The 9224-nt window shown below is 40.8% G+C and overlaps 1 pseudogene; it reads left to right on the top strand.

Moving 5' to 3' along the window:
- Positions 1 to 3253: 3253 nt before the first annotated feature.
- LOC102502205 (anaphase-promoting complex subunit 10-like) lies at positions 3254 to 3621 on the top strand (annotated as a pseudogene).
- Positions 3622 to 9224: the final 5603 nt, after the last annotated feature.

The following is a 9224-nucleotide window of genomic DNA, read 5'->3' as shown; positions in this document are numbered from 1 at the left end:
GGGATGATTATCAGCTGATGCAGCACAGCAGTCATCTTGTATTTACCAGGAATGGTGTTGTGGGCATCTGCAGTGTGAGTTGTCCTTGGGTATCTGGCTTCCTTAAGAATGGCAGAGTAGTTCTTGTTTTCCCCTGAGGTAATGCAGGGCTGGTAACTGTCATCTTCTCAAGTTGCAAGTTCTTCAACCTTGTTTTCAGCCTCGGGGCCATCTAGGGCCGGAGAGGCCAGGGAGGCTGGCCCCTGGAGGGGGGCCAGGCCGTCCCAGCGCGGCTGCGCAGGGGCGGAAGCCCATTTTTTTTTTTTTCATTAGCTAGAGGATGCCTGTGCTCTCCAGAGAGAGAGAAAGAGAGAAGGCATTTCCAAATGACATGTGGTCATGCCAGAATTCCATCTTTGCCATTTTTCTATTCTGTCATGATTTTAGTCACCCATGCATACATGCCCATCCTGTTTTTCAAGCTGGGATCCAAACTACAGTTGGCCAGGTGAGATCTGGTTCCCTTAACTGCTGTGCCACGGGGCTGGCCTTCTGCCTCTTGATTTTGTCTTTGGCTCTTTGCTTGGTACCAATATTTACCTGAATTTTATTTTTGATGCAGCACAATGAAAAAGCCATTGAGATATTTTGCCTAAACTTACTCAATTATTCAGCTTTCTGATTGCTTGTTTAATAAATGCATTGTTTTAGAAATATTTATTTTATCAATGATCCATGCACCACCAATAATTAGAATGCTTTGTTTTCTAGGATAGAAAATGTCTCATATTTTGGAATTGGTACGTGTGTGTGCATATATATATATATATATATATATACATATATATAATCACAAGCAAACATTGAGATGCCCTATAAAAAAACATGTGTATGTATGCATGTATGTAATTGTTTTAGACACTGGGTCAAAATTCAAGGTAATCTTTTTTTCCCTTTATTTTAACATACCTTTTTCACTCTTTTCATTTCTTTCTGTAGGAACTGCAAATATCATCATGCTGAAATTTCACTTCTTCAGTTTCCTGAGCTCATAGGTCACACTGCTTTTTTACTGGAATCTCTACCTGGCTCAGTAACCAAGGCAACAAATCCCTGGTTAATGACTTGCTAGAAATTCACTGTGGAGGTGGCTTATTAGTTTTTTCCCCCAAGAGCTAGGATAAAAAGCTTGCTCGTGATTTTTTTCACCTATTTCTCTTTTCTCTCTTACTTGCAATCCAGAACTAAAGAAAATTTAATTAAAATCAATCGATAAAAAAATCCAGCACTTTCAAATACTATTTTGGTACTCATAGTGTATACATATATAAATATGAAATAACAAGTTTAAGAATATTTTATTTTATGGCTATTTCTTTCAGTTTGCACATGGAAGAAAAGCCAGAACAATTTCAAAATGGTAGGTTTGGGTTTAAATAGTATTTTAACCTTGTGAAGAATTGTTTGAAAAAGGTATCTCTAAGAAGGTACTAAGCATGCCTTAAGGGAAAGGAGAGAGAAACAAATAAAAATCTGATGGAAATTCAAAAGAAAAAAGTCAACTTTATGAAAAAGAGTGAATGTGGGAAGAAACTGACAAGAACAAAAAAACCTTCAAATACAAAATAGTCCTTGGCATTGCTTAAAATTATTCCATGGTAGGGCCAGCAGGCAGTGTGGAGGTGAAGGCGTCTGGATCCCACATGGCCAATTTTGTGGTTCAAATCTGGACCTGGTGGCTTGAAAATCACGCCATGCACATTTCTGTGTGTGCCCAAAATTCCAAGAAGAGAATGAAAGAGAAGGGATGGCAGAGTGGCCATACCTCCTGACTGGTGATTTCTTACTTCTCTCTCTTTCTGGGGAGTGCATGTACTCTACAGCAAAACAAAACTTAAAAAAAAAAAAATAAAAAGGACATAGAAAACAAGGATATATTTTAAAATTTTTATTTTTTTAAAAAATATTTTATTTATATTAAGTGTGTGTGTACATGATAGAGAAAGAGAAAGAGAAGCATCCTTGACAGGGTCTGCCCGTTCCATAATCCCCTTCTTCCAGCACTCCAGCTTTTCAGGATATTGGCCACAAGTGCTTGTACCTACGATATTTTCAGGCCTATCATGGGATCCAAATTGTAGTTGGTCGCATGGTTTCTAGCACTGCAGTTCAGTTTTCTATCAACTATGCCACCAGGTTGGGTCCAATTTTTTTTTTTCCAGTTTGTTTGTTTGTTTATTTATTTATTTCTTGAATGTGAGAGAAAGACAGTGAGAGAGAGAGAGTTACAGAGAGGGAGAGAGGGAAGGAGAGAGAAACTCCCACAGGGTCTCGACACCGCAATACACCTCAGTCAACCTTAGATCATGACTTGCACTGTCTGTTGTTCTCAGGAGACCTCAGGATGCGAACTAGAACCTTCTCAAGTGGGTTAGCCTCGCAGAACATCATTGTGGTCCTAAGATACAGTTTTTTTTTGGGGGGGAGACGTTTTTGCTATAGGGCGTGTGCGCTCGCCAGACAGACAGAGAGAGACATAGAGACAGAAAGTGAGAAATCACCCCCCAGGGGGGATGGTCACGCCGCAATCCCTTCTCCTCCATTCTCCTCTCGGGATCTTGGGCACGCACGAACACGCGCCTGGCATGAGTTTTAAGCCACCGGGTCCGGGACATGAACTGCAGTCGACTACGTGGGAATCCAGCGACATAGCCATTATGCTAACTACTGGTTCCTCTAAGATACAGTTTTAAGGATGCATAAATCTAAATATATTACTAGGAATTTTTTTCTACTATCAAAATATTTAAAAGAGAGCAAGAGGGAGGGAAAATGGTAAAATGACATTTGCCATATTTCTCAAGTGTTTACAAGGGAGAAAAAAGGCAGTGACATAGTCGACATGTTACCTGGCTTGAAAGCGCTAAAAGGAATGGGCCTCTTCAGAAAGGTGTCAAGGAACAGGGAAGACATTAACAGCAGACCTGTAACATGCTCCCCTTTGCTACAGGAACTTTCGGTACCATGTGAAAAAGGGTAAAAATAACTAAAATTATGAATAAGGGACTGTTAACGCAAGGAAGTATTTAAGAGTCCCAACTAAGAATTGGGGACAATATAAAAATATTCTTTATAAATTAATAGAAGGTATTGATCTATAACATTGCTGTTGTTCATACTGTCAAAAATATATAATTTAAAAAATCACGGGGAGTGGTGCCAAGCTGCTGGAGGTGGTGAGAACCTAGTTGCGGTGAGCCAGAATATTTTTAAAATGACCACGCCAAACAAGACACCTCCTGGTGCTGACCCAAAGCTGTTGGAAAGGACTGGAACAGTCTGGGAAATTAGGTCCCAAGCTGTTTGGTTCCTCGCATCTTGCAAACCAGGATTTGGAGTGGACTGATTACATGATGACGATCTAAACTTACTGGCAATCAGATGGCTCCCCAGCTCCATTTAATGAACATCCAATTCATGAGAAAAAGAACAGTGATGACGTTGTGAATTTATGCAGACTACAAATCTGATGAAAGCTGTACTCTGAGGAAGATCTCGCAGTAGGGAATAACTTCCACAACCTTCAGGAAATTTGGCAACTTGAATTGGTGGAAGCACTTGGCTGGATTCAAGTTCCCTTAACTCACAATCCTAAGAAGCCAACTCATACATTCATGATACAGATTGCTCCTCTAGCCAATCACCAAAATGAAAGCGATACACACATGAGACAGATTGAAATATACACACCAGTGGAAGAGAGCTCCACTGGTACATTTCCTAGGTGTACAGCTATTGATTTCATGATGTATCGTTCAATAAGGTGCCTTTAACACAGAACAGAAATCATTAGACATAACTTTGTTTTATCTTGTCATTAAAAATTACATTTGCTATTTTTACTTTAAAAGCTTTATTTGTTCTGAAAGTTTGTATACATTTAAAAGTATTTTATTATAACTTTGATAAGTAAATCAAACTGGGGGCCATAAAAAAATCACACGATTTTGTTACATTGAGAGATTGAGAAGAATGCATTATATGATGGTGTGAGTCTAGATACACTATTAGTATGTCAGTAATTTTTTTTTTTTAAGAGAGGTGTTTGCTATAGGGCATGTATGCTCGCCAGAAAGACAGACAGACACACACACACCACACACACACACACACACACACACACACAGAGAGAGAGAGAGAGAGAGAGAGAGAGAGAGAGAGAGACAGAAAGCAAGAAATCACCCCCCAGGGGGATGGCCACACCGCATTCTCTTCTCCTCCATTTTCCTATTGAGATCTTGGGCATGCACACACACATGCCCAGCATGAGTTTAAGCCACTGGGTCCAGGACTCAACTGCAGTCAACTATGTGGGAATCCAGTGATATAATCATTACACCATCTGTTGGTCCCAGTGTGTCAGTAATTTTTAAATTAATACAGATTTGGACACTGCTTCTGGAAGAACAAACACAGGTTTTTGTTGACAGTTCTGTAAAATGTGTTCGTCATTAGGGCACATCCTACCACAGAAACCACAGAGGACAACTACTATTTTTGCCAAATCACTATGAGGGAAAATAGTAACAAATCACCTAAAAGTCAAAAGTGAATGCAATACTCCAAATGGCCATGGATTGGTTTTGTCCCTCCATGTTCATTTTTTCCCTTTTTAGTTTTCCCTGGAGCCTGTAATACCTTTCTTCTTAACCTGCAAGCTTTGTTTGGGCTGTCTCTTCTCTGGGTGCCATTGCTAAGGACTTCATCCAAACTTATCCATCAGTACTGCCAAGCTGGTCTCTTCCTCTGGGTGCTATTGCTAGCGACGTATCCAGGCTAGTCCATCGGTCTCACCAACGTGGTCAATTTTATCCAAGGACACTCAGTCAAATACTTTTGTTTTAACTTTGCTGGACTCTACCTGGCACTGGACTGTGTGTGGTGGAACTTGCAGGGATCACTCCCAGGAGCCTAAGAAAGGAGTCGACTCCAAGGAAGCAAAGAAAAAGAGGCGACTTATCTGAGTTCTGAATAAAGTCATACCTGAAGTCATGACACAGTGTAAAATTTTCGTTTAAATGAATAGTAAATCCTTTTTTGTTTAAGCCAGTTTGAGATTTTTATTTTTTCTTTTCACTTGCAACCAAAAGATTTCTCCCCGAGACAAGTATGCTTTAACTTATCCACAGGAGCAGACCTTCCAGAGCACAGCCAGTAGGGGGCGAATGATTCTGTAATGAAGACAAGTGCAGCTCTTGTGGGGGATTTTTTTGGCTAATGCCTGGAATATCAAAAAAGAATTTAAAGGCATGTAACCATGTCTTCACAAAGCTTGTATATTAGGTAAGGAAAAAAAAATGGCCAAAAAAACCCCCCAAAAAACAAAACCCCACAACCCCCCCCCCCCCCCAAAAAAAAAACCAATTAGGCACTATGTTCTGCTATTCTGATTTAGTAAATGTGTAAAGAACATGCAGGAGGGGATAGTCATGAGAAGGAGCAAATAAGCAGAATAACTGGGTTCAATGCCTACTTCATGCACAGGCCTACTAGCATAGGCGGTTTGAAAATTTTAAAATTTCATATAGTTTGTTCCAGTGAGATTGGCTATGTTGGTTAACGTTTTAGCAGAAAGTAAATCATCAGGCCACTTGATGTCTTAGGAACAGGTAAAGAAAATAACTGTTTCTGTTTTTGGACCATAACTTGGGAACCAGGGTACAAAACGGAGAACATATTTTAAATACCTTTGTAGCAGATAAGTACATTTTCCACTAGTAATGAGATTCTCTTAAAAAGGACAAGTATTCTGAGATTTGGCACTTGCAAACAGTTGTGTGCTTTATAGACACGTTGCCTTATGAGAACATATCACAGATTCCCCGCTCAGTTATAAGAAGTATGTACCCTCCAACTACCTTATTCCTATTGCTGAAAGTTAACATTGGGATAAAGCTGAAGGTCAGTCAGAAATGACAAACGCTCATATTTTCATGCATGAGTAGTCGAATACTTTGTTCTAAATCAAATAGATGAGGCATAGGAAACTTGGTAGGTGACAAAAGGCAGTCAGTTAGCTAACTGGGAATGAATAGAGTCTTCATACTGAAACACTGAAAATATAAAAGATCTTAGCATTGTAATGGACCTCTCCTGAAAAATGAGTAGATGGATTTTTTTTTTTGGGGGATGATACAAAATAAGTGAAACATACACTGAGAGCCTTTTGGACTCTAGTAGAAGTATAACTACTAAGTTTAAGTCTGAAAACCAAATCTGACACAAAAAAGGCTGCAATGAATTTGTAGATGAAAAGAACAGAGAAGAGGTAATGGAAAAACAGTGAGCAGAGCACCATTTTTTTCCATCAGAGATGTTAATATACTATGTGTTTGTTTCATTCAGTTCTCTTGTAGAAAATAATTCAGAATATCTTGGACATTTCCAGTTCTTCAGAATAGATAACCTTGCAATTCAAGTTGGTTCGAACTTGTACTTCAGTTAAATAGAAATACATTGGGTTCACTGGGCAGGATATGAAAGTCTATTTTTACAGCTGTTGAGAAAAGTGTCTGTCCGAGTGATGAAATACCTTCTCTTTTCCTATAAAACCATTGATTCTCAGTAAACAGACAAAAATAATTGATATCCTGTTGGCTTGTGTTGTAAAGCATAGAGCAGTGGTCCTTATGGATAAATCACAGATAAAAAGCACAGACGGTCAAATGAGCTAATTGCAGGGCATTATACATCTCTAAGAACTTTACCAGAAAGCTCTTCCTTAAGCCCAGAAGCGGAAACACTAAGTCATCAATCCTCTACAAAGCAGCACAGCAAGTCCCACTCTAAGAAAACAGAAGACTGGAATAGATGCAAGGCCAGTCTGGCCTTTCTGATTAGTAATGTTATTACTCACTTCTTTTTTTTTTTTTTTTTGGAGAGGTTTTTTGCTATAGGGCGCGTGCGCTCGCCAGACAGAGAGAGACATAGAGACAGAAAGTGAGAAATCACCCCCCAGGGGGGATGGTCATGCCGCAATCCCTTCTCCTCCATTCTCCTCCATTCTCCTCTCGGGATCTTGGGCACGCACGCACACGTGCCCGGCGTGAGTTTTAAGCCACCGAGTCTGGGATGCGAACCGCGGTCTAGCGTGGGAGTCTAGCGACATAGCCATTATGCTAACTGCTGGTTCCCAGTTATTACTCACTTCTGATGACAACCTATAGACACCCAGTAGCTAATAACTATTCTTATAGAAATAACAAGAGAATCTCTTCATGGGTTAGGAGTTAAAACACCTTTCAACGATCATGTTTTAAGGTAACTTGAAAACCCTAGGAGAGAGTTTTAGTCAGGAGTAATAAGTATGCCATGTGGCATATTAATTACTTGTTTAAAGTACTTATATTTCTTTGCATACATGCAATCTTCTTCATTTTTAAAAATTTGCCAGAGGGCATGTACACTCACTGGATAGAGAAAAAGAAATGAAAAGTGAGAAAGCACCACCCATGCAGCAAGGTCATGCAGCAATCTCTTCTCCAATTTGCCCTCTTTTTGTTATATTTGGGCGTAAAATGCCTGACATGTTTTCCAGCTGTCAGGTTTGGGACTATGAAACAAGCAGTTAGTATGTGGGATAAGGCTATATTCAACACCACACCACTGTTTGGCCTGCAATCTGTTTTTATCAGTTGACCCACTACATCAGTTCCTTCCATCTATTGTTGTTCTCTTCCTTAAACAGGCCAGTTTTAGGTTTAGGAGGCTTACAGTCATTCTGAAATGAAGAAAGGCCCTAACAAGAGCAGTCTAACAAATGCTAGATTATAGGGAGAGCTGTTTGAGGAATGAAGAGATCAGAAATCAGGAAAGGGGGGAACCAGCAGTTAGCGTAATGGCTATGTCGCTGGACTCCCACATAGTCGACCGCGGTTCGTGTCCCGGACCCGGTGGCTTAAAACTCACGCCGGGCGCGTGTGCGTGCGTGCCCAAGATCCCGAGAGTAGAATGGAGGAGAAGGGATTGCAGCGTGACCATCCCTCCTGGGGGGTGATTTCTCGCTCTCTGTCTCTATGTCTCTCTCTGTCTGTCTGGCGAGCGCACACGCCCTACAATGAAAATCTCTCAAAAAAAAAAAAAAAAAAAAAAAAAAATCAGGAAAGGGTATTTGAAGGAATCAGGATAATTACTCAGGGGGGGAAAGCATTTGACTGATTGTAATGGGGAATGATTTGCACTTGGTTGTGTCTTGTACCTACAAAAACCAAGAACATGTTGTGCTTTTTGAGTCTGTTTGGTGGTGCTTGCTGTCTCCCTGTAATTGGTTCCAGAAATAAACTCCCTTCTTCTCCAGCCTCTGCTTCTCTTTCATTGACCATGAGAAGCAGCAGTCAGACTTGGTTGGCTGGTAACAGTTGGTACTGTGAGCACGATCATCGGAGAAAATTACCATCGGAAATGCTCTGTGGATGCCGAAACTAGTTTAGTTGCGGGAAAGTTCCAGGTGCTTGCTGCCATGTTCTACCCCTGGATCTAGCTGGAGTAAGAATGGAAGTTAGGAGCAGACACGGTAGATCTGAGTAAGTGAAACCATTCATAAGCTGGTGAGTCAAAGACCTTTCCTGTTTGGGTTCTGTAGAAGGAACCATTCGAATGCCCTGGGAAAGGAAACCAGGGTCACTTGACTTTGGGGTGTATTTTTTTTTTATCTTTTTGAGAGGTTTTTGCTATAGGGCACGTGTGCTCTCCAGGCAGAGAGAGACAGAGAGACAGAAAGCGAGAAATCACCCCCCAGGGGGGATGGTCACGCTGCAATCCCTTCTCCTCCATTCTCCTCTCGGGATCTTGGGCACACACGCACATGTGCCCAGCGTGAGTTTTAAGCCACCAGGTCGGGGACGCTAACCGTGGTCTACTGCATGGGAGTCCAGCAACATAGCCATTATGCCAACTGCCGGTCCCATCTTTGGGGTGTACTTTTGTAGTTAGTGAGCCTTTCTTTGTTGGTAAATCATCACGATTTGTGCAACTGTTTGTTGGGCAGCATAAATTTTGGTTTGTCTTGAGGGAAACTAGACTTATTTGAATTTGAAGTACACTTTTGTAATCTGTGGCCTTCTGTAGTTGGTGATGTAATTCATGGTTTGTGTGAGTGCTATAAATGGTCCGCACAAGTTCTAAAGTTTACTCTGATGATCAAGCAGAGACAGGGATTGAAACTCAACTGCTAATAGACTGTTTAA

Source organism: Tupaia chinensis, unplaced genomic scaffold (genome assembly GCF_000334495.1).
Source record: "Tupaia chinensis unplaced genomic scaffold, TupChi_1.0 Scaffold000180_1, whole genome shotgun sequence".
NCBI lineage: Eukaryota > Metazoa > Chordata > Mammalia > Scandentia > Tupaiidae > Tupaia > Tupaia belangeri.
This window is presented reverse-complemented; position numbering and strand designations above follow the sequence as displayed.